This window comes from Ochotona princeps, chromosome 4, assembly GCF_030435755.1.
Source record: "Ochotona princeps isolate mOchPri1 chromosome 4, mOchPri1.hap1, whole genome shotgun sequence".
NCBI classification, from domain to species: Eukaryota; Metazoa; Chordata; class Mammalia; order Lagomorpha; family Ochotonidae; genus Ochotona; species Ochotona princeps.
In genome coordinates, this window is record NC_080835.1 from 23,916,429 (window position 1) to 23,942,774 (window position 26,346).

Below are 26,346 nucleotides of genomic sequence, written 5' to 3' on the forward strand. Positions count from 1 at the left end.
CCCTCAGCTGCTCACAACCCCAACAGCACAGAGCTGGCCAGAGCTGAGACGTGCTTCGGCGGCATGCTCAGCAGAATGGCATGCCGAGAGGCTCAAAGCTGGCTGTTTCCTTTCTCACCTTGGCTCCTTTAGACCTGGGATTTCAACCTCCTGTTCTTTACTGAATGTAAAATCTGAATGATTAACTTATCATGAGCTCTGGAGCTCAACAGACAGAAGGATGGAAAGAAATACCTCCAAGACTATCGTCACTTCTGAACAGTTCACAAGGTTTAGCCCAGAAAGTTTCTTGCTGCCACCTCTCTCCCCAGTGAATTCTGCTACATCCCTGAAACTAATGGTAAAATAAGAGATACTCCAGCCATAAAGGCCCCCAAGACAGGTGGAAAGGGAAAACAGCTTGGCAACCTCAGCTGTAGCATTTGCAGGAGGAGGAATAATGGCGCCAGTTCCAAACTAAACTCACTGCTGTGGCAGGAAGAGGACCTGGGCTTCGGCAGAGGCACTGCGGCAGTCCACGGGGGTGTGGGAGGTGCCAGCAGCCAGCTGTGAGCAACGGGTATAGCGGCAATGAACTAGATAATACTAGGTGCCAGAGATGAAATGGCTTGCCTCTTCGTTGTTTTTTAAAGGAAGACAGACCCTTGGCCGTTTTCTTGCTCCGTGTCTGCCCAATCCTCAGAAGCCAACAGTCACTGAAATGGACCCCAATTAAAACTGGGGAAGTCACAACAGGCCTAACTTTCAAAGGGAGTCTCAACAACTTCCCAAAGTGCCTCAGAATCTGGAAAGATCTATGCAGATCAGCGGAAGCGGTAGAGAAGAACTGAAACCGCAGATTTCCCTTCGGAAGCCTTGAATTGGCCCAGAAAAGATCACCCCATTACAGCAGGACTCGTTTCGCTCCTCTTCTTTACATGTGCCTACTAAGTACAGCTCATCTAGGTAATTACAGGATATGAATGCCTTTTATGAGGATCTTAAACTTGAGGAGACGGAGCTGCCTCCCACCCCGTGGCACCAGTCCAGAGAGGCAGACAAGGGAGCGGGAACGTCTGTTCCAGACCCTGGCCTCCTGCCTCCCTGACAAAAACCCATGGCCCTAGGAGGCTGTGACATCTGAGGCTCTCAGGCAACTCCTGTTCCCACCCACGTCTCAGTCTGTGACACCTACCCCAACACAACACAGAGGCGCCTTTCTCCCTGCAAGGCACATGGGCAGCCCCCCCCCCCACCCACACACACACACCCTCTCTTTGGGAAGGGTAAGTTTGATGCCAAAAGAGGTTACCTGCAGCTCCCGTGGCATTGAACTGCAGAGTCGCACACAAACCAGAAGTGGCCTCTCCCGTCTCACCTCGCAGATCTACCCTTCCCAGACACTGGCCGGATGTGAAGCCACTGCTGTTTTCTGGTGAAAACAGAGAGACCCTCCCCAGCTACCCCACAGTGAGGGACTGCTGACCAAAGTGACCTCAAGGAAAAAGTGACAAGTGCTGGATCCACCTGCCGCAGCACTGCTCTCTCAGACACAGGCTGGCTCTGCCCCGTGTGTGATGAAGCAGAAGAGCAGACAGGTCCTATACACAGATGATGAAAGCACAACCAAGAGGCTGTCACATTGCTGCTGTCTGCAGCAGCGTCCCATAGGGGTGCCGCCCTGAGTTCAAGCTGCTCTACTTCCTGTCCGGCTCCCTGTGAACGAGCCTAGGAAAGCAGCAGAAGATAGCCCGAGCGCTTAGACGTTTGCCATCCATATGGGAGACCCAAGTGAAGCTCCTGGCTCCTGGATTTTAGCCTAGGTTTGCTCTGCCCCATGTGGCCACTTGGGCGGTAAACAAGCAGACAAGCAGATGGAAGATCTCTCTCACTCTCTCTTCCTTTAAACTCTCCCTTTCAAATAAATAAATAAAATCTTTGAAAAAGACAAAGGGAGGCAGCAAAGGAGCAAAGAAACTTGTCTAAGATGACCAAGGTAGAAGTCAGATTACTAGACACCTGATCTAGAAAGTTCACCAGTCCACACCAAGGCCATTCTGCAAACTCCATGGAAACAGGCACACAATCTTCACCATGTCTCAATCCCCAAGCCTAAAGTCACTGCTTCAGGTAAAGACATGGGGAAAATGAGACTTAACAAGACACCAAACACCTGCCCAGCATGGCGCCAGCTCCACTGCCACAAGTAGAGAGAGGTAACCCTCACAACACTCCACTTGAAGACCAGAAGCATCAAGTAGCCTGTTGAAGGCACACAGTTAATTAATGCAAATTCCTGAGCCATGTTGGGATCACCCCAGTTCCCCAGCCCATCCCCACTCAGCCATGCTATGAAACTCAACCAAAAAACACCGCTGGGAGGGAACCAAGTCAGTCAGGAATATCAGTCCAGAAAGCTCATGTTAAATTTCGTGGTTCTGAGACAGATCAGTCGCCCTCAAGGAACTTTATGACTATATTAGATGGGACTAGAGCAGCAGGGGAAGAAAAACCCAAAGGAAGACAGCACAGAGGATCTTAGAGAGTAGTCTAATCTTCACTTGCTGTGTGGCCTCGGGAGAGACTTGCTCTCTCTGGGGCTGGATTGCCTCCCACAGGAAAGGAGCACCCCATGACCTCTGGCTTGGAGGAAGATTAAGTAAGTAAATATTTACGAAGCACTTAAAACAGTACCTGGCAGATAGCTGGCACTGCCCAGGTGCTTCTTCAATACAGAAAATCCCTTACTCCAATTTTTCTAACTGCCCATTTGCTTACATATTATATTGCGTATGAATACCCACATGCGTCTATAACATGCCATGTGAAAGACCTCCACGGTTTCCGGCAGAGCTGTTGGAGTTCTGTGTATGCTGTCCGACAGTTAAGGCCATGTGTGACTGTGGAGCACTTGAAATGTGGCAAGTGCCATTTCAGGAATTGAATATTCATTTAACTTTGAATAGCCACAAGCATGTTCTCACACACATCATGCTTCAATTGTTCTTTTCCTTTTAATAGCACTTCATGGCTATCTTTCCATGTCATTATATTATGATCTACCTTAGCATTTGTGATGGCAGCTTAACTATGCCATTTAAGGGCTTATTCTCAAAAGGAGAACTGCTGGGTTTAAGGGCCCAGTAATCCTTAGCCAGCCTTGCTCTAGGACTCGCACCTCCAGCCCCCCACAGTTCATAAACAGCAGAGCAAAAAAGGAGTCCAGGGTCACAAAGCCCACAGCTTCCATGGGTGAGGAGCCACGTGTCTGCACCACTGAGGCTGCATTCAACCCTGGCATCAACCATCACTCTGTCATTCACTCACTACGGCAGACAGAAAAAAAAAAGCTGTGATGAAGTTCAGGGTCCAGGTAGCCATGCATGCAACCCTGTAGATCATTATTAGGGAGATGCAGGGTCCACAGCCATGCCTTAAGTGAGTAAAGCTGCCACTTGCAGTACCAGCAGCCCATATGGGCAGTCTGAGTATTGCCTGCTACAATCCCTCTCCGTGCTAATGCAACTGGGAGAGCAGTGGGAGACAGCCCACATGCTTGGGTCCACTTCCCCCTCATGAGAGACTCAGAAGCTCCTGTCACTTTGCTCCCAGCTCCAAAATGGCCATTTACGAAGTAAACCGATGGAATAAATACCTCCCTCCACCTCCTGCATAACTGTGCTTTTCAAATAAATAAATATTTTATTTTTGAAAAACAAATAAAGAAGATGCAGATGATCAGACACAAGAGAGGAGACCCAGACATGCATAGAGGAGAAGGGATGTGAAGCTAGAGCAGAGGGGAAGGCCAGCCACCATCCGAAGCCACCAGAAGCTCAGAGAGGAGAAAACACACCGTCTCCTGGCGCGTCTGGAGGAAGGACAGCCATGTCCAAACCTTGGCTCCAAACCTGTATGAATACGTTTCTGTCATTTTAAGTGAAAGCCACAGAGATTATGCAATTTGTTATTGTGGCCACACAGAACTAATACATTTTCCATGTAGTGTCGATGCACTCCGAACTACAGTTTCCAAGTCTGAAAAGAAGGAATAGAACATTGCTAGGGAGAGATGTGACATGACAACCTGAGAGATTTTCTGTGAAGCACCTGACATGGCTCCTGGAACTATCTAGGTACCTCAGTTTTGATTGCAGGAAAAGGCGTAGGAGCTGGGCTGGTATCACTTCCAGTGGCACCCTGGGAAGGTGACTTAGCATAGTTAGTAGGCTTAGTAAAAAAAACAAGTACAGCTGATAACTGTCCTTATCCTCAATGAGTGCCTGATAGATGCTGCATAATGCCTATTTTTATTAGTACCACCACTAACCCCTGTTCCTTGAAGACGCCCTAACATGACACCATAGCCCAAGTATCTGCTACAAGAGTTTATTTTCTCACAGTTCTGGAGAGTGCATGTCCAAAATTTGGGGTTGGAAGGTTTGATTTCTCCCTGCTTAGTATACAGAGGGCCACCTTGTCACAGAATCTCCACATAGTCTGCCCTTGACTTATAGTTCATGCCACTGACATGTCTCTTAGGGATCCAGATCTCAGCCTTTTCCCTTTTAAATGTTTATTTGCTTATTTATTTGAAATACAGGGTTACGGAGAGAGAGGGAGGGACAGAGAGACAGAACTTCCATCCTCTAGTTCACTCTCAAAATGTATGTAATGACTGAGTTTGGGCCAGGCTGAAGACAGGAGCCTACAATTCTATCACCTCTATGTGGGTGGCAGGGCCAAAGCACTTGAGCCACCCCCTGCTTTCTCAGGTGTGTTAACAGAGACATGGATCAGAAGCAGAGCTGCCAGAACTCCCACATGAGATGCAGGTGTTGTAGCGGTGAGGTTTAAGCCATCACACTACAATGTCAGGTTCCCAAATATCCTATTATAGAGGCACCATTCACATTGGATTAGGGGTCATCCTGACGGTCTTGTTTTAGTTAACCAACCTTTTCTTCACCTCTTTATTGATTTTATTTATGAAACAGAGAGACAGAGATTTCCCATTTTCTGTTCCATTCTCCAAAATGCCCTCGATGGACCAGGACAAAGCCAAGAGCCAGAAACTCAATGCAGATCTTCCATGTGGGTATCGGGGTGGGGGGGCCTACCTACTTGAGGTAACACTGATGCCTCCAGGGGTGTGCAGTTAAAGAAAGCCAGAATCAGAAGCCAGAGTCAGAATTCAACCTAGGTCCTTCTTTTTGGGATGCCCGTGTCTCAAGGCTCAGCTAAATGCCTGCCCCTTCATCACCTCTTGGAAGGGCCTGTCTCCAAACAGAGTGACATCCTCAGTTCCTGGGATTTAGGGCTTTAAAATAACAATGTCAATAACCACCACCCCCTTGTCCTCCTCCTCACCATCACAGGAAGCTCTATGCCTCATATCTCTTGAGTTACACAGCTGTGGAGTATGGGTCACTGGTCTTTTCTGAAGCGTCAAGGCCATTTACATTTAGAAAAGTTGCCTTTCCAAACAGATTTGAAAGGCTACCTCTGGGGCTGGAAGGCTAACCAGCAGTTCTCTGGAGAGCTGGAGTCCCCGATCCTGAGGCATCCATACATGGTTACAGGGTTTCTGGGAAGTGGTGATGGCCTAGCTCTGAGACTCAGCTACCATGAGATTCCTTGAAAACCTCTGCACCCAGGAGACTTTTTGAGAGAAAGAAAGTGTTGTGTGGCTTTCTCTCCTCATAGCAGCCAACGCCAGGGCTCAAGAACAAAGATCCTACAATGCCTGCCAGCCCAGTGAGTGGAAAAGATGGCCCACTAGGTGAAAATGCAAATTAATTCCACTAAGGCTCCTGCCTTTGACCCTGAAAAAGGAAGTCACATCACGCACGGCAACCTAAAATATAGAAGTGGGTGGCTAATAATGACTGTGGCTTCAAGGAAAAAGCCATTTTGAGTGCAAATATCAAAGACGCTAAAGACAACTGAGCCACACTGTCTGCTGGGAGAAACCAGTCCCCAGGGAAGTGAGATAGACGGAGCCTGCTGCCACAGAACCCACAGAAGAGTCTGCAGTCAGAGGGGCCAGCCTGGACTCCTTCCCTGGGGTCATGAATATAGAAATAAAGACTCTCTGTCCTTCCAGAAATCGATGCGCTAGTTAACACGACAGATCTATCCTCCGATTCCAACCAGAACAATCCTCCTCACGATGACAAAGATGCTTAAAATAGACCAAAGCGGGGAACACATCACATTCTGGGGAAACACACCCATGACAGGTGCTCTCATGTCTGGTATATCATGGTATATCAAAGTATATGGTGTTTCCTACTACAGCTAGCACTTAGAATGCTTAAAAACAACCTGTGTGACTACACAGAAGAAGGTGCTGCCACCATTCCTCTCACAGAAGGACATGCAGATGTCAAGTGTCTAACTTATCTAAGGCCATACAGCTGTGGAAGGGGCTGCTGGGGCAAAAGTCTGACCAGTCCACAGTCCACAGTCCACAGTGCTCAATGTTTCAGTGCCTCCAGGAACATGTGAAGCCCACAGAGCCATCTGGTCTGGTCCCACTTGGGCAACCACAGGTGGGAGTCAAAATTATAAATCTATAGCAGGCTAATATTGAAGTTGATAATTTCATGAATGATGTTATAAATGAATGATGTTATAAATATGCAAGTGGCCCTTAGCAGATTCTCCAATGTTTCCCCAAGCTCCAGCCTTACACCCTCACCTCCCACCACTGTAACAGCAACTCGCCAAGGCTGCATTCATTTTCTCTACCACCACTGGTCTTCCTGCTCCCTGGAACTTGGAAACACTCTCCATCCACACACTTTTTCTCACCCTCCTTGTGCCACTTGCTCAGAGAGACCCTCCTTGCCCCCACCCCTGGACTACTTCCTACCACCCAAGGACACCTTTCCCAACTTCCTTTATCACAGTTTACCTCAATTAACAGCAGCAGAACTGTCAAAGTTTTTGTAAGGTTCATATGGGCATGCCTGTCTTGTTGTCAGGTACACTCCAGGACTGGCTATAGTCTGCAGGCGACTCCCCACAGTATTCGCTTAACAGATGAACCACTACACGCAAGGAAACACAGGGACCCACATGCAAGTATCAATGGAAATACTGACATCCAAAACAACATCAAGCTTTCCCAGTTTTAAACAGCACAGTGTTGAAATCTGCTGTGCCTGGGTTCAATTCCAGATTGTTAGCTGGATAACCTGGATGAATTTCTCACACTCTCTGAATCAGTTTTCTTGTCTGTCATGTGAACACAACACTTAGCTTCTACTTCTTTTTTTTTTTATATTTTTTTGCTTGTTTTGCTTTGCTTTTTTTTTTTTAGGGTTTATTTTATTTACATTATTGAAAAAGCAGATATACAAAAGAGAAGGAAAGATAGAAAGGTTTCTATCCACTGGTTTTCTCCTTAAGTGGCCGCAACAGCTGAAGCTGAGCCGATCCAAAGTCAGGAGCCAGGAACTTCTTCCAGGTCTCCCACGTGGGTGGGGGATCCCAAGGCTCTGGGCTGTCGTCAAGTGGTTTCCCAGGCCACATGCAGGGAGCTGCATGGGAAGTGGCCAGCCAGGACATGAACCAGAACCCATATGAGATCCTGGAAGATGCAAGGCAGGGATTTAGCCACTAGGCTATTGTGCTGGGCCCTAGCTCTTAGTTGTTAAGATTAACATGAGATAGCTTGACCACAGATTGGCCCACAGTGAAAAACCAAAATGTTGTAGCTAATTTTTGCGTTTTTCCATGGCACTGTGTTCCTCATAAAGGCGTCTTGGCCTCCACGGCAGGTGTCCAGGTAAGGGGACAGGGCTAACCATACATGCTGCTAGAGGAAGAGCAGTCTAAGAAGACTGTCACAAGGAGAAACTGGACAGGAGCTGCCAAAATTGGCAAAGATCACACCCTCCGACCCATTAGTTCTACTTCTAGGAATTTTACTCCAATCATGTCAAGTGGCTTATGTAACAGGGTTTTGCCTGTAGCCTTCTTTGTAACAGTGACAAGCTGGAAATAACCTAAACCCTCAGCCACTGGTTGTGTCATCTAGGAGACCCACACACTGGAATATTTTACAGCTCCAGGAAAGGAGGAGAAAGTTCTTTGTGGACCAACTGGCTGCTCTCCAGGGGATATTTGAAATGCAAAAACACGGAACTAAGTGCACATCATGCTTCCATCTACATAAGAAAGGTGTAAGAAAGTACTGACATGTTTCACTGCATGTCCATAAAGTATTGTTGAAAGGTTAAAGCCGAAAATGACAGCACTGGGTTTCCCCTAGGTGGAGAGCCCTCCCAAACCTTTTGAGCTGTGTTCTTGTTATTGCATATTTGTTCGCTTAAATATTTATTTTATTTATTTGGAAGGTAGAATTACAGAGAGTGAGAGAGGGAGAAAGCAATCTTCCATCCACTGGCTCTTTCCCCGAATGGCAGCAACAGCTGGGACTGGGCCAGGCTCAAGCAAGGAGCCTCCCTTATAGGTGGTACATACTCAACCACTTGGCCATCTTAGCGTTCACAAGGTGCATTAGCAGGAAAAAAAGATACACGTTCTTTCTGGTCTTCCAGTCTTGGTTAGTTGGATCTGCTAATATGGGTGCATCCATTTGTATAAATTACATAATATTGACTCCCCTGGCCTTCTCCCATACTAGTCAAAGAACCTGTGCCCCGGCAAAAAAATAAAAATTTAAAACAAAACACAAAAAATAAACACCAAAGGTTATTTGATGAGTCAGTCATTCAACTTTTAGAAGTCTGGTACCCAAATCTGACCTTTGAACCCTAGTCAGTGTTCTATCAATTACAATTCACTCCTCATTGGTTCATTCAACGCAAATGTATTTAAACAGATACTTCACATCAGGACAAATGGGCCAGTAATGAAACATCAGTTGGAAAAAAGGCTGAAAGGAAAAAACTAAGGTGTTTTTCGCTTTTTTTAATTGTGTCTTTGCTGTTTACCACATCACAAGTGGCATACAAGGGCAGAGCAGGAACTCTCACAGTAAGCAAGGCTGGCGTATAAGGAAGGTAAGTCTGTCTTTTCAGGCAATACCTGTTTACTTGAAAGAAGACAGCCCTCACTTCATCCAGTCTCCTTTTTTGCCATCTAAGAGCACAAATTTTTCAATTTTGCTAGGTCTGCTTTTTCCCAAGAGAAACCACAAATTTGGACACTTAAGGCTATGGAATCACCTGATTTATGAGTATTGATAAGTAACTTATCAAACAGACCAGTCAATCAGCATTTTTAAGCCTGCATATAGAGGTTGTGACCTTTATTGTGCCCTGTAACAGCCTTGACCTTGACTTTGCAGCTCTTCTCACAGTCACAGTCAGGTACAGCTTACACCTGCACTTGTGATTCCCTTTAACACAGTAGCCATACTTTCAGACCCTACCCCAAGAACTGTGCCCGCTGGGCACCTTAGAGAAACTGGGAAGGGATTTAGACCCTAACAAAGCACAGATCCAGCTCTTGTTTCAATTTCTGCCTACCACAACATCTGCTTGTTCATCCCCCTACCGTTCTTAAATTTATTTATTGAGAAGCACACATAAAGAGAGAAAGAGACACTCCTATCCAGTTCTTCACCCCCTAAATGCTGGCAAACGTGGTGGTGATGTCAAAGCCAGGAGCTGGGAACTCAATCCAGGACTCCCATATGAATGGCTCTGGCTGAGCTAACTGGGTCATCACTGCTGTCTTCCAGAGCACATGTCAACAGGAAGCTGGACGCAGAAACGGGTTGGAACTTGAACCCAGACATTCTGATACAGGACACAGACATCTCCACTGGCATCTGAGCTCCCAGGTGAAGTACCTGCCCCTACTTTCCACACCCTTAACTAAGCAGCTCTCTGTCTTATCACACTCTCGGCCATTGCTGATTAGTCCATGGTACCACAAGCACTCCCTTGCATTACACACGCACACACACAGCCTGAGAGAAGCACAGACGAACCAGCAGCACTCAAGATATTACTAACAAAAACACAGTGAGCCACTGTAGGAAACAACATCTGGATTCCACTGAATGGAAACCAGGTCAGCAGAGTTTTTGAAAACACTAGGTTCACTTTGTCAAATTAATGGCTACCATGGTTCTATTATCATTACTACCACAGGTTAGAATATCAGTAGTAATTTCCTATCCAAGGCTGCTACGATGGCTAGGACACTGCTAAGACTCTTATATCCATTCTCTTAGTTCATTTCTCCTAAAACCTAATGGGGTAGGCTTTATTAATCCCACTGTACAGATAAAGAAACTGATGCACCCAAAATCAGAAGAGGTTCCAAGAGCTAAACCCCATGTGTGTCCAGAGCCTAGGCTCTCAAAAGCCACTGTCAGATACTCACACAAAGCCAGGAGACTGAACACTACTCCCAGATCCCTTCATAAGCACCACCACCGCTGTCCTCCCCTGCCTTCCCAAGCAGCAAGCTCCTTGTCCCGTACAGGAAGGACGTCTCCTTTCTTCATGGTGCTCTCCAAGCGAGCTGAAGTCAACAAATCATCATGTCTGCTTACTTATCTGGCTAACCCTGATGAAAGAAAAAGTTCCCTTTTTTTAAGACTTATTTATTTTTATTGAAAACACAGATTTACAGAGTGAAAGAGACACAGAGAAGAAGATCTTCCATCCATTGGCTCACTGCCCAATGAAGCTGAAGCTGAGCTGATCTGAAGCCAGGAGCCAGGAGCTTCCTCTGGGTCCCCCAGACAGGGGTTCAGGATCCCAAGGCTTTGAGCCATTCTCCACTGCCCTCCCAAGCCACAAGCAGGGAACTGGATGGGAAGTAGAGCAACTGGAATAGGAATTGGTGCCCACATGGGATGCCGGCACATTCAAGGAAACGATGTAACCACTAGGATACCATGCCGGGTCCTAAAGGAATGTTTTCTTTAGGTTCTATCCTTGCATTTCTTGTTCACTGCTGTATGGTGATGTTGAGCACAGTGTGGGGTGCTTAAGTGGAACACAATTAGTATTTTTAAATAATGGGATGATAAAAGGACTTCCATGCCCCCCCCCCAGGAAAAGTGACCTTCCCATGTTTGAGAGATCAGAAGGTTTTCACTGCTGACTGAAGTCAGGTTTGTCTGCACATGACTGCACGTATGGCCTGGGCCACATGGGCCAGGAAGCCTGGGTGTGCTTGCCTGCCAGTGGGCCTACAAGGCTGGCTGACAGAGGTGCAGGCTGCGCAGGCCAACTCACTTGATCAGGGACAACTCCACTACTCGCTGTCCAGGGATGAACACTGAAGTCTATAAACAAGATAATGAAAGGGGTCAAGTGTGGACTATGGTAAAAGTCACAACAGGAAGCGTGGGGCAACTTTCGCAGGGCTCCTTGGGAAATCGAATACAGATGGAGAAGCGTGGGAATCCAAATGTGTGCACAATAATAAATATTAGCACAAACAGGATGCAAGCTCCAGTGTTTATCACTGCTTACCAGCATCTGCTAAATTTTCCCAAGGCCTAGAACACTGACATTTTAGTTTCACCTAGAATAATTGCATCAGCACCTCAATGTGACTCTCCAATCTCTGCGTCATCACCAGAAAAATCGCCTCCTTTGGGAGAAGTAAAGCTGTGGAAAAACAACCGTACTCCGTATTTATTCATCTAGAAGCCCCGCATTACGAATCAAGCACCTTGCAGTGTAAATTGCTTGGGTGTGGTCCATGATGCCATCCAGAGTGCTCCTCAAGTGTCTGCCATGTGATAAGCTAAGAAGTCTAGACACAACCGGTAGCCAAGACTGACCACAGTAAGCGCAATTACGCTTCTCACGTCATTTATAAAACCTTAGTGGGTAAGATGGCAGTCAAGAGCGCCTGTCTGGAAGCCAACTAGAATTTCAAGAGTGAGAAAATGTGCTCTAGCGTAAAACAGGGTGCCTGTTAAAAATTAGCTTGACCCCTCTCGTTGCATAAATAAGATGAAATGCTTTTTCATAAGAAATGGCAAGAAAGGGAAAGGTGTAGTCAGGTATACAGAGCATGGAGGAGGGGGTCAGGAAACTGGCAAGCAAGAAAGGATATGATAGATTCATGCAAGTCGTGTGCTTCCATTCAAGTGCACTAAACTAAGAAAGATCCACTGTGATCAGGATTTGAGTCAAGGAAGCAATAGACAAGGGGAGCGGAGGGGAAGAACAAAAGAGACACCAAGGTCTCCAAGGAAATATCCACAAGGAAGATTAGGAACTCAGCTGGGTACCTGCCTCATGCTGCTGCTGCCTTCTATCACTGAAGACCCTGGGGCGGGATAGAGGCAGAACAGTTAAACACATTCTAGAGTTCCATTCAGTGCTAAAAAACGAGCAACTGAAAACCAGGGGTTCTCCAAGTCCATGTTCATTGTTCTAAAGAACGAAGGTACTAGACATTGGAAAGGAAATTCCAATAGGGGAAAGCTAACTTGCATAAGGAAGACCATTAAACATCCAAGGCCTACACAAAGTCTTCTCTGTAAAAGACCAAGGTAGGGTGAAATTACCGTGTAGTAACAAGTATCCAGTGAGCACCTAACATTCTGGCCACAAAGATGAGCCAGGCTTGTCACCTTCTGAAAATAGTAATCACTTTTTTTAGATTTATTTATTATTTTTATTGCAAAGTCAGATAAACAGAGGAGAGACAGAAAGGAAGATCTTCCATCTGATGATTCACTCCCCAAATGACCGAAAAGGCCGGAGCTGAGCCAATCCGAAACCAGGAGCTTCTTCTGGGTCTCCCACACAGGTGCAGGATCCCAAAACTTTGGGCCGTCCTTGACTGCTTGACCAGGCCACAAGCAGGGAGCTGAATGGGAAGCGAGACTGCCAGGATTAGAACTGGTGCCTATATAGGATCCTGGTGAGTTCAAGGCAGGGACTTTAGCCATTAGGTTACCGTGCCAGGCCCAATAATAACTACTTTTAAAAGAGAATAGTAATTGAGCCCGGCGGCGTGGCCTAGCGGCTAAAGTCCTCACCTTGAAAGCCCCGGGATCCCACATGGGCACCGGTTCTGATCCCGGCAGCTCCACTTCCCATCCAGCTCCCTGCTTGTGGCCTGGGAAGGCGGTTGAGGACGGCCCAATGCATTGGGACACTGCACCCGCGTGGGAGACCCGGAGGAGGTTCCAGGTTCCGAGCTTCAGATCGGCGCGCATCGGTCCATTGCGGCTCACTTGGGGAGTGAATCATCGGACGGAGGATCTTCCTCTCTGTCTCTCTTCCTCTGTGTATATCTGGCTGTAATAAAATGAATAAATCTTTAAAAAACCAAACAAACAAACAACAAAAAAGAGAATAGTAATTGGTAATTGATCACAATAGTATAATGACGGGGAGGGGGGGTGAAAAGAAGCAATAACAGAAGCCAGCACAGTAACTAAACAGGCTCATCCTTCTCCCACAGTGCCGGCACTAGACTCCAGTTCTAGTTACTCTTTCATTTCCATTCCAGCTCCCTGCTAATGACCTCTGAAAGCAGCCAAGAAAGACTCAAGTCCTTGGACCCCTGCACCCACCTGGGAGACCTGGAAGAAGTTCCTAACTCCTGGAACAGCTCAGCTCTGGCTGTTATGGCCATTTGGGGACTGAACCCACAGATGGAAGATCTTTCTGCAAATTTGCCTTTCCAATAAAAATAAATAAATCTTTTTTTAAAAAACTGCACTTTAAGGCCATTATTAAACAAAGGCTGAGCACTAGAATACCAAGACAGTCAATGTAATATCCAAAACAGCCAAATGACTAATGAGTGGGTAGCATACATAGCATGGGTACTCTAGGCAAAGGGACATGTCCTGGGTGGAATGGAGCAGATGGCATATTTCAGCATACTACCCAGAATGGTGTGTAAGTTAAAACTTTCCTGTTGTTTCTGTCTGGAAGTACTCATTTAGCATTTATAGACTGTACTGAGTCCAGATCATGAAAACCACGGATAAGTCAGGATTTCTGTTTACATACATTCCTGCATCTTCTTCTAGTGTTTCTGACATGTTAGGCCTTTCTAGACATCTTCCAGATGATCTGATATACAACACTCTATATCAGTATACTGTGTTCAGTATATCAATGTTCTCACCCAGGGGTGACTTTGCCCTCATGCTCCCAGAAGACAGCAATCCTGAAGACATTTTTGGCAGCCACCACTGTCTTGGGGAGAGGGTGAAGAAAGCTGGAGGTCTTTGGTGAGGAGAGGCCAGAGACACCGTTACACACTCCCACAGTGCACAGAACAGCCTCATCACAAAGAAACCAAACCCAAAATGCCAAGGTTTAAGAAACTACAAGACTTCAGTGCCTGGGAACTCACACTGAGGCCTGGGAGTCACAGCAGCACCACCATCTGAGAGCCTGCTAGAAGCAGGGACTCAGCCCAGGCCCACTGGAGCAGACAGTGACCAAACTACATCTCACGGCCACCTGTGCTACTCTGAGCAACATGGCTTTGCATCATTGTTTTCTGCCCTCACAGAAAGTTAGGGCACAGAGGACCCTCCCTCAGTGACTGGCCAGATGCACTACTGTGTACAGTCAGGAAAGCAGAAGGCCAGAGCAATCAAGTGGCCTATCCCTGGCTACACAGTTCTTTCTGGGCACAGCTGACAGCAGATCCCCAACGTCAATCCCCTGACTCTTGGCGGGCTCCCAGGTTCCAGTGGAGACAAAATCTGGGCTCCTTCAACCCCTCTGCCTTTCTGACAAGGTGCTACCAGCCTCTGGGCGTGGGAAAATGTCTTGAGGACTTCTCCGTGGCCTAAAAAGAATCTTCTGTCTTGTGGGTCAACTATTTAAAAACAAAAAGAAAAAAAGTTATCTTAAACCCTGCAAAGGATCAGGGTATTTATCCAATAATTCTTTCTACCTCCAGATATTGTGTGAGGACAATGGCCATGGCCTACCCCCCCACCACATACACCCTGAGGTAGCATCCAGCAGCAATCCAGCAGCCAGCAGTGCAGTCTCCCCAAGACAGCTGGGGCAGAGCCAGTTCCCAAGAAGTGTTGAGAATTACACCATGAACGTCAATGGATTTAGAGCATGGATTTATACCATTGAGGTCACAGGCAGGTTATGACAGGGCTTGAGGCGGCTCAGTCCAGACCATTACAGACACACCTCGCAGCCAAGGCAAGGAAGAAAGAAAAAAAAAAAAGCCAATAGTTATCTGAAATGACTTGTCCTTGGGAAGAAGATAACAAAAGATTCCTTTACCTCTTTCTTCAGGTTCACCTCAAGCTGACACACACACTAGTTCCACACCAGCCAAAGGACACCAAAGCAATCCATGAACACTACTCCTTGCTCCTTAGAAACTCAATAGCTGGTGCTGGTGCTGTGGCAAAGCATGTAAGGCTGTTGCCTATGATGCCAACATCCACATAGGCTCCGCTTCAAGTCCTAGCTGTGCCACTCTCTTTCCAGCTCCCTGCTAATGCACCTGGGAAAGCAACAGAAGATGACCCAAATGCTTGCTTGTACCCCTGCGCCCACTTGGGAAACTCAGTTGAAGCTCCTGGCTCCTGGCTTTAGACCAGCACAACTCCAGCCACTGCAGCCATTTGGGCAGTGAACTAGCAAATGGCAGACTTTTCTCTTTCTCTCTCCCTCTCTTTCTCTTCCTTTGAAATATAATATATTTGAAAGAACAGAAGTAAGGAAGAGAGAGCTAGAGGGAGAGAGAAAGATAGAGAAGGAAGAAAAGCAGGAAGGAATGGAAGAAGGAAGGAAGGAAGGGAGGGAGGGAGGAAGAAAGGAAGGAAGGAAGGAAGGAGGGAAGGAAGGAAGGAAGGAAGGAAGCCAATAGTTATCTGAAATGACTTCAACAAAACTCAGGACTTGGCTTGTGTGAAAAGGAACTCGCAAAGCTGGAGAGGGTTCTGTGACCAAGCAAGTAAGGAGAGAAGTGAGAAAAAGGAGGTGTGGTTCACCGCTGGCAACCAGAAAAGTGAAACTTGAACACCAATGTGTGCAAAAGAGAAACTGGACCCTGACATCTCACAAATGAGAAGAGGGAACAAGAAGGAAAGCCGAGAGAAAAATCCACAAGTAAATACCTAGTTTTATACAACACAGAATTGCATGCAATGTAAATGGCACAAAGGGTTAGGGTAGGCTGTTAGGACAGTGAGTGCAAAGGCAGGAGGCAGGGACTGCAATGCACATTTACCAGGTCTGCCCATAGGCCTCAGCCAAAAGAGGAACAGACAGAGAGGTCTGGGTGAGTTCCACCATTCTCCAAACCCCTTCAGGGCTAATCCACTTCACAAAGTAGCTCTCCTGAGGCTGACACAACCAGCTGACCCTGGCCGTGAGCTTCTGCTTTTTGATGAAGACATCATGATAACATTTATCATCCTATTACAGAAATACAACATTTTACAAAGGATGGGTAGGGGGCAGAGAGTGTTCTCCACACATTTTGAAGAATACATAAAAGCCTCTAAAATCCCAGAATACGTTACAGCTAGAAACAAAGTCAGTTGGGGAAAAAAAAGCTTAAATTTAATAGACCGTTTAAATTCCTAGTTGATGGTAATTAGAGAGCAAGCAGTATTTCTTTAAAGGCTGCTAGACAGAACTTAATCCAATTTAGGTAATCACTAACCTTTGCTTTTTATTCTCTTTCTCCTTCCCCTAAATGAAATCCAGGGTGATCTACAAAGGCCATAAATTGGCAAAGCATAAGAAAAGAATATTTAGGGATAGAGATTGAGTGACTCTTGCCTCAAAGGGCCAAGTCCAATTAAAATGGGAATGGGTCTCACAGGCTCCCTAAATTCACATAGACTGTAAACCAGGACTGCGTAGTACAAGGCCTCCTGGGGGGAAAGAAGCTACCGATTCCCCCACTTATCCACTCTGGGAAGCTCCCTCTGGCTGTCCTGGCCAGCTCTTTCTGGGACAGGACCGGCATTCTCTCCCAGGTCAGGGCAAGTTATTCCCTACACTCAGAGCATACAAAGGGCCTGACTCTGTTTCCTAGGAAGGGCTACTGTCATCATCATCCAGACAGTCCCTCCAGTTTCCATTCACCCATCTCTTCATTTTAGTAGTCCCTGCATTACTCTAGCATTAACTTCTAATCCAGAAACTTCCATGTGAGCTGCTAGGGACTTTCTGGGGGAATTTGGGACCCTAGATTCTTCATAGAAAGTCTTCAAAAGTGAACATCAGGGACTGGTGTGTGGCTTCATAGGCTAATCCTCTACTTTGTTGTGGCAGGATCCCGTATGGAGACGGGTTCCTGTCTCGGTTGTTCCACATTCAATCCAGTTTATGGCCTGGAAAGCAGCAGAGGAGGGCCCAGGCCTTGCAACCTTGTACCCACATGGAAGACCCAGAAGAGGCCCCTGGCTCCCAATTTCAAAGTAGGCATTTTACTGCACATTTTGATGTCTATATTTTCATTTAAAAGCTTTATTTATTTATTATTTGACAGGCAGATTTACAGAAAAAAGGAACAACAGAGAGAAGGCCTTCCATCTAGTGGTTCACTTCCCAAATCGCTGCACCTGCCAGAGCTGAGCTGATTTTGTGGAAGGGCAATGGAAAACCCATAGGCAGACAGACACAAGCACTCTGAAACATCATTAGGAGACAAGAAATCCCAAAGAGGAAAAATAAAGGAGAAATCCACCAAATGCATACCGTTTCCAATTTTCTACAGACAAATGACTTAAACATGGAACATAAATGAAATAATTAGACAAACTGAAGGGTGGGTACCAGCAAATTTTCACATCATGTAATAATTTTTAAGAGACAGCCTTGTTGTTTTATTCTTCAAGTGAGCCACTCCATGACATTTCCTGACATAAAAAAAAGTTATCAATTCAATTAACCATTAAAACAACAATCGAAGGGGAAGATACCTCCATCTCACGAATTTAGAATCCGTGCTCAGCTCCATCCCGGTGGTGTGTGTGAGTCAAAGGACTGAAATTCTCTAAGCCTCAGTGGCCTCACTGTATGATGGTGGCATCCCTACACTCCCATCAGTGTATTGGTAAGGATTCCAGGAGGAGCTATCAAAGTCTCTAAGGGCAGAGTTTAAGGCACCACGGGACTCCCCAGAGAGGTGTGCACTCTCCCCTTTCTTATGGAAGGGGAACATTGGGTAATGTTCCCTGATGAGGCACAACATGCCTGAAATCCCATCCATGGAGGAGGCTCTCAGCCCTCTGGACCGGAACAAAATGAATTTCCACCCTTGAGAAACAAGCCAGTCTAAACAAAGCTCCGAAAGGTAAGTTAGCCTGACTTTGTTTTACACACTGTTTGGTCCAGTTGTTACATGCATCAATAAAAAGCTCAAAGAATGGTGGCTGGGGGTGAAGCACCAGCCAGCCTTGTGGACTGACCAAGCCCTACTTCCTTCATCTGCAAACCAGCTTCCACAGAGACATCTCTGAACTGCACCCTTGACCTGAAGCTCCAGCTCAAAAAAGCACCCGTGCAGAGCAGCCAGATGCACACATCTTCCTAGCTCCTCACCGCCGCTAAATTTAAAATGCGGCTGCAAAAATTGCTGCGAATTCCATTTCCCCTTCTGGCCAGTTGACTGCTTCATGTGCTCAACAGCAGCGCCTTCCCCCGAGGGGCTCAACACGGGGCAATCTGCCCTATGCAACGCAGGGGAATGTCATCATGCGAATCTGCGGTGGTCCGTATCACCACAAGGAGTTCAAAAACGAGTAAAATCCGAAGCTACATCAGCGAGTGTCCCGGCGGGCGTAGGGGCAGGACACAGGCATTCCCCAGGCTCTGCTTTGGGCCTTAACCTGGGTCATCTACATTTGCACATCTCCTCTGGGCAACAACAGGTCAAGCCCACCCAGGCAGGGATGTCCAGAGCCACCAGTCAGAGGATTTTTGCGTGCGGATCTCCGAGCAGAGAGGAGTGTGGCTGAACAACTGCGCGTGCGCATTCCGTCCGGTGGCGCGCATCGCAGGACTGTAATTGAAACCTTGCACACCGCAGGATCGTAGCAGCGTCTATAAATACTTGCTGCCTTTCTGCTGACAAACAAAACGTCGGCTCCCGGCACCGCGGGGGAAGAGGCGGCGGTTTGAGAGTGCTGGGAGTGGGCAAGGCCGGGGAAAACCCCTCTTGCCAACCAGGGAAGGTATCCCCACGCTATTCCTGAGGCACAACTCAGAGGGCACAGTTTGGCGTGATCGCCCCCCGCCTCCCCGGCAGCAGCCCCCAGAGAATGATAAGCGGGGTGGGCTGGGAGGGAATTGTCCCAGAGGCCCACGTGGGGCTCTGGAGCGCGCTCTTCCCCCAGTGAGCCATCTCTGCGAGCACAGTAGGCGAGCACAGGAAAGCCTCGCCATCCCCTGGAGAGGCCGCGAAAGATGAAACGGAAAGGGGATTCCGCCCGCGCAGGAGAGCGGTCCCAGGGCTTCCTCGCGTCCGGGTCTGCCCCGAGTTGCTCCCGTTGCGCCCTGGCCTGCGGAGCCTGTGCATCCAGCAGTGCGCGGGACAAAGTGGCTCCCTACCTCCTTCTCTTCCCTGCCTCCCTCTAGAAAACCAGCGGATGGCCGGAAAAAGGCTGGGTATGGGGGACGGGTTCTCTGGGTTTGCCACCCAGGCCCAAAAACTACGAGAAAGACAAAAAGCAAACTTTCCTTTTTGATCTCCTGGCTCAGGGTAGGTTGCACGACCCACAGCATCCTCCTTTCCACCCACACGGGACACTCGCCCACCGTAAACCGTCCACCAAGCTCGCGACCTGCCCACCCCCCCCCGCCTCCAGCCCGCCACACCAAGGTCTCGCTCTCCTGCCTGCAGCGTTGAACCCCAGGATCGTAAAACAGGATGCGGAGACCCTTCCAGGCTGCACCCCCAACCCCAGATAGGACACATGTCCCAGCCACCACGCGCCTCCTGATCGTGCCGGGAGATTAGCTTCTCCCTGGTGTGAATGGCTAAACCCGCAACTCCGGCCCTCCCGGGGATTCCCCCACTCACCCCCTTGGGGTCCCGGGTGTGAGTCACTTCGAGGCGCGCACACAAGCCATTCGCCTCCGTCCCACACTCCGCAGGCCAGGCAAAAGTTTCCCGTTTTCCCGAGAAAGTTTTCTTACCAGAATCAAGAAACCTGCAGGGGTTGTGTCTGCCGCGCTCCGCCGCGCGCTCTCGCCCTCCCTGTGGTCCCAGCTCCGCGGGGTCCGGTTCAGCCTTAGTGCCTCTCTAGCGAGAGTCAGCAAATACCCGGGCCGCGGAACTCCTAAGAGGCCGGCTGGTGACAAGTTTCCCTCCTCTCTCAACTCACGGCCTCCTCCCCCTCCCGCCGTTTCTGTCCCAACCACTGCGCTGTAGTTTCTCTCCAAGGTCCGTCGCTCCACTTCACCCCTAACGCTCACCCCCAACGCTCACCTCCGCCCCTGCCGCCGCTCTCACCCAGCAGGGGCGAGAGGGAGAGGGCCCCTGCACTTGCGTCCAGTGTAACAATATCAGGAAATCCAAGTTCTTTGACCGAAAAGGTCGGAGAGGATGCAGCAGGTCAAGGGAGCTGCCGCCGCGTTGGTCTCAAAAGAGGCGAGCTCTGTCCCCCGCCTTCCCGTCCCCCCCAGCCCCCCACCTCCCTGACCCCAAGACGGGAAACTGCCAGCAAGCCAAGAGCTGATTCTGCGTCTCATACAAGCAGCTGGCCAGGCAGAGTAAAAGACTAGACTTGAAGTTTTTCTGTTTTCCTTAAGCAATAATGTGCCAATTCCAGAAGGTGTTTCGAGTGCATTCATAGATGTGTAATTCAAGCGAAATCAGCCTCTGCCTAGGACCTCCAAAACTGTTTTTGAAGCTCCCAACTTCTCTTTAGACTGCTGCTTTAATGAATTAGAGGGGTTTTTTTTTCACCCCAAAGTTTGAAACCACAGAAAGCCAACCAAACATTAAAAACAATGTAAAATTATTTTGAAAGCTGTTTCTTGGGCGGGGGAGCAGGTGTTGAGAATTTGATGCAGCTGTTTCTAAGAGTCGCTGGCTTGCATAATTTCATCCTATGGTTGAGCAGGAAATAACTTTTTAAAAGGCATCACGCTTACATATCACACATTGGCTTGGAAACCACAGCGACATTTGTTACAGAAAAATACATATAAGGGCACTTGAAAAGTGCATAAAAAGTCACATTAAAAGCATATTAGCCTATTAGGTTGAAATTTTTTTTTTAATCCACACACATGAAGGGTCCTCAAAAAGGTTGTAGAAATGAATATTATGAAAAAAATTATGCATGGATTCCATACACTTTTGCACTAAAATATTTTATCTTTTAATACCATCTTCCACCAACTTTTTTAAAGTACTCAAGTATGTGTCTTTTTATGCCAAAAGGAAGTACAATTAGTTTTTATTTTGGACACCGTGGGTGTCTCATTTATCCCATGACATTAGATAAAAGGAAAGGCTTCTCCACAGAAAACCCCAGGAGAGGAAAGGCGTTAAATGTCACCATCCTAGGAGTCACACACAATGGAAGGCCCAGGCCTGCGTCAAAGCAGCTGCCCAAGGAAGCGCCAGAGCCCGGAGCCAGAGACTGCCACCCCCTCTCCCTCACCCCCTCCTGCGTTATCCACCATGCTCCACTTCACTGTGCCTTGGTTGGCTCCGCAGCAGGTGGAAACACAAGTGATAGCCAGGACTTGGAATTGCTATGAGGATTTTTTAAAACCACCAGCCGAGGCTTGGATGGGGCAGTGGGGAGCATAACCAGGTGCACATGGAGGACCTGGAGGTCTATCGGAGCCTGCAGAGGACACCTGGCATCACAAAAGAGGACAGAATAAATCAATCAACTTCCCCAGCCATATGTTGACAGTGAAAACTGGGCAAACGGAGACTCTACGGTGGACTGTGTCAATCAGTAGATTCTGCAGCGACCTCATCTTGCTTGGAATGGCGAGAAACTACTTGAGCAAGACCCTCGGAACATGCCCCACATCAGGGACCTGGGATGGTGGGAGACTGGATGGGGCTTCTCCCTTTCTCTCCCCCTCTACCCCAAATACAGAAAAAAAATGCGGAAATAATAGTCTTACCCATTTTCCTGTAGCCTTTGAACCTTTGTGCCCTAATTAACTATGTAAAGGTTGTCAAAAATAAAGAAAAAAAAAACCTTACTTTCTGTGATACATTTTTGTAGGTATAGGAATTTCTTCCTCCATCTGCCCTTCCTCTCTCCCAGTTTTTCCCTGCTGACCATCTGTCCCTGTATTATTACAACAGTAAGTCATTCAACAATAGCCCCAGGTCCAACATTCTGTGTTTTAAATGCATCATGGACATTGTAGGCATAGGCAACAGTGGAAAATCTAATATCGTATCATCAAGGTATATTTTTCAGTCTCATTGGGAGACCTCCTTTTATAAAGGAATGGAGATACGTACCTTCAGTTACCAGTATGCTAGTGTCCATTATGGAGTTCATCTATGAGAATATATGTATGTTCATGTTTACCTATGTAACTATTTGTTTTGTATTTTGCATGAATGTTGTCTTCTATTAGAACATACGATGTTTGTCCTTTGGGGGTTGGCTTATTTCACTGTGAATAATGGTCTTCAGTTGGGACCATTTTGTTGCAAATGGTAAAATTTCAATCTTTTCAGTGGCTGGGTAGTATTCCATAGGGTAGATGTACCATAGTTTCTTTATCAATTCCTGTTTCAACAGGCATCTGTGTTGTTTCCATGTGTTTGCTCTTACGGGTTGTGCTACTAGAAATATAGGATTGCAGGTCACTTTCTCTTATGCAGAATTATTTCCTTTGGATATATTCCCAAAAGTGGGATGACTTGGTCATGCAGTAGATAAATTTTCAGTTCTCTTAGGACTGTCCATATTGACTTCCATAGTGGCTGCACCAGTCTATGCTCCCACCAACAGTGGGGTACAGCACTTTTTATCTCACATCCACTTGTAGCAGGTGTTGTTAGTAGATTTCTAAATGTAGGCCAGTCTCACTAGAGTTAGGTGGAATCTCCAATGTGGCTTTTATTTGTATTTCCCTGATAGCTAAGGAGCCTGAGTATCTTTTCAAATGTCCATTAGCCCTTTGAATTTGTTCGTTTGAAAAATGCCTGCTCATTTCCTTTGTCCATTTGTTCACAGGCTGCTCTCCAGCTGTCTCAACAGCATTTGTTAAATAGACCAACCTTTTCCCTGAATTATTTTCAGTTCTCTTGCCAAAGATTAGTTGGCTGTACATGTGTGTACTCACTTTGGGGGTTTCTATCCTGATGAATTCATCTTCCTTGTTGCTGCCCTGAGGATTTAATGAGTTCAAAGAGAGCAATGCCTTAATTCTGCCAGAATTGCAAAGGTGTGCAGCGCTTATGGTGACTATTACCATTCCTCAGGTCTGTGGTGTGAACAGGGAGCTGTGTTTACAAAGCCATAGAGAGAGATGAACTTGGGAGCATCTAGACAACATCACCAATCTCTCATCTCTCAGCCTTTGTACAATGGCCGATCTTATTACACTTCAAATCATACTTCTTTCCTCCTCCCTCAACCTCTTTTATTCACTCTGCTTTTCCTTTTATTTTTTTTCTTAGTAGTGTCTGTCACTTTGTTGCATATTAGCTGGCTTACTATTTTTTTAAGATTTGTTAGATTCTTATTTGAAAGAGTTACAGAAAGGAGAGATAGAGATCTTCCATTCACTAGTTTATTCCCCAAAATGGTTGCAATGGCTAGAGCTGAGCTGATTCGAAGCTATGAGCCAGGATCCAGGAGCTTCTTCCTGTTCTTCCACACAGGTGCAGGAGCCTAGGGATCTGAGTCATTCTCCACTCTTTTCCCAGGCCATTATCAGGAAGCTGGATTGGAAGTAGAGCAGCCAGGACACAAACCGATGTCCATAAGAGATACAGCACCAAAGGAAGAAGCTGAGTGTACTATGCAACTGTGCAGCCCTAGGATTTACTATTTTTCTCATTCTCTCTCTTTCTCACTGTCTCCCACTTCCAGGATAGAGTATCAGCTCTGCAAATACACAGATTTGTTTTGTTCAGTAATATTGTTCAAGTTCCTAGAGCAATGCCATGGGACACACGGTATTAGCATAGACTGTATCCATTGCCAATAGTGGGTAGAGTGTTGTTTGCAAAGAGGAAAAAATTAATTCCCAGACCTGTCCAAGGATGGAAGTGCTCCCTCCAGCATAGGTGTACTCCCAGGTAAAGTGCGGTATTTGCATTATAAGAGGATTAGGAGTCCATCTTGATGGGGATGCTATCAAAGTATTGAAGCTTGAAGAGGTAAAACTATTTTATAATACTACATGTTGTTTAGTTTATAAACAAAATGTTTCTAAAATGAGTAGCAACCAATATTTTCACATATATATTGAGCTTCTCTCAAAGGACCATTAATAGTGTATATCATATTTTTCATCATCTGAATTTTTAGCAAAATTCTGCCAATGGAATGAACATCACCCTTTCTCACTAAGAAACCGTATTTGGGTGATTTTTCACCTAGCTGGCAAAGCCATTGTTTGCAATACGGTCATGCCATAAGGATACCAGTTCATGTCTCTGCTGCTCTACTTTCAATCCCTTTGCCTGCTAATGCACCTGAGTAAAGCAGTGGGGGTTGGCCCAAGTGCTTGGCCCACTGCTACTCATCATGGGAGACCTGGCTTTTGACGCCTGGCTTTTGGCTCCTGGTTTCAGCATAGCCCATCACTGTCTATTACAGCCATCTTGGAAGTGAACCAACATATGCAACATCTCTCTCTCCCTCTGACTTTCAAATGAATAAATACATCTTTTTTAAAAGAAAGAATTGTGTTACAAGAAATAGTGTAGATAATTCTATTTAGGCATGCATTTATGCAAGGGAAAATCCCAAATACCTATTGTACAACTTCCATAAATATAGCTTCTGAAATGGAGGTTGGCCCAATCAAGCCCCTGCAGAAAAGACAGCTGCTGGACAGCCGTTTTAGGGATAAGAATAGGTGCCTGACCCAGGTGCAACCAATTCACATATTTGTACTGGGACAGTCTGGTTCCAAAGGTGCTCTGGGGCAGATTCCATTTCAAGAATGTGAACACACACACACACACACACACACACACACACACACACACTTATGCAGAAAGAAGCCAAAATGATTTTTGCTCTGATTTGGAGCATTAGATTCTAGAGGCTGTAAACTAAATGTGGACCAGTTAGATATACGTTGAATTCCACAGCCTCAATATTTTGTTGAATTACTTGCCAATATTAAAAAAAAAAAAAACTCAAGTGAAACAATCTGGATTTTCAGCTTTCCTTAAAAAATCTGGAGGACCTGGCTTGATTTTTCCTGCAGGCCAGTAGAGCCAAGTTGGCAAGTTTCTGAGCACTTTTCTCCCTCAGAAAATGCATGCAGTTTCCAGTTTGCCACAGTCCCAGCCACTCCCTGCTTCTCATGTTTCTGGCTTGCTTCACCCATTTCGCTGCCACTCCCAGTGCGGCTAGTGAAGGGTGCTAGTGATAGCTAGGAAGGGACTGGGCTGTGAGCCAGCAGAAATGATGCAATCAGAAGACATGAGATCAATCTACTTGTTCCCCTAGCAGGAGAAATCCATTTTCAAATAAAACTTTGCTTGAAACCACAGAATCTGAACCCTGCTGAGGGACAGGAAGCCATGGGCTCCACGCAAAGGGAAGAGGGCAAGAAGGCAGGGAGAAGCAGAGGCTGCTGGAAGCTGCTTGGAGCAGAACCACCTTTCAGCCCCTGTTCTGCCAGAAGCCTGTTGTCTTCCTTCCCTGTGTTTCCAAGACAATGCCTGCCTGACCCATTCTTCGCTTCTAACCCCAAATTACTTAATCAGAGTTCAGGAAGGATTAAGTGACTTGCCCAAAATTACACACAGGCAAGAAAGGACAGGACTGGGATTTCTGATACGAATTCAATCCTTCTTTATACCATGCTTTCTTGATCTGGTGAACTGATCTCAGCTCTGAGAAATAAGGAAAATCACTGTAATTTACAGAATAATAGCATTTAACACCTTAAGGATTTGTGTGCAGTGGTTGTAAAACAAATGCCTGTCAAGCTGATGTATTCAGTCTGATTTCCAGTTTAGAACTCCTTCCATGACACTGCAATGGCTAGTATCAACATCTTTGAATCATTCCAATGAAGAAAGGCATCCTACCCTCCTGTATGTTTTCTTTTTACAGACAGGAAAGAGTGAAGCCCAGTAAATTCAAGTTCCCGTGTTAATGCCAAGTACAAAGCAAATGATGTGCACAGCTGTTCGGGGTGTGGAGGTGATGACACTGCTCTGCGGTAGGTTAGGCCACTGCTTGTGATGACTTCAAGTCCCATGGTTTTGCTT

General features: G+C 46.7%; 1 protein-coding gene across 6 annotated transcripts in view; it reads right to left on the reverse strand.

The window, feature by feature from the left end:
- Nucleotides 1–26,346, reverse strand: part of PRR5L (proline rich 5 like) — a 172,098-nt gene that overhangs the window by 56,742 nt on the left and 89,010 nt on the right. For 2 of the 6 annotated variants that reach the window (XM_058663165.1, XM_004585400.2), the window contains exon 1: nt 20,383–20,516. The exons of the other annotated variants lie outside the window; for them this stretch is intronic. The gene's annotated coding sequence lies outside the window, so the exon portion shown is untranslated. Of the gene's footprint in view, nt 1–20,382; nt 20,517–26,346 lie in introns of those variants that run through there. 6 annotated transcript variants of the gene reach the window in all.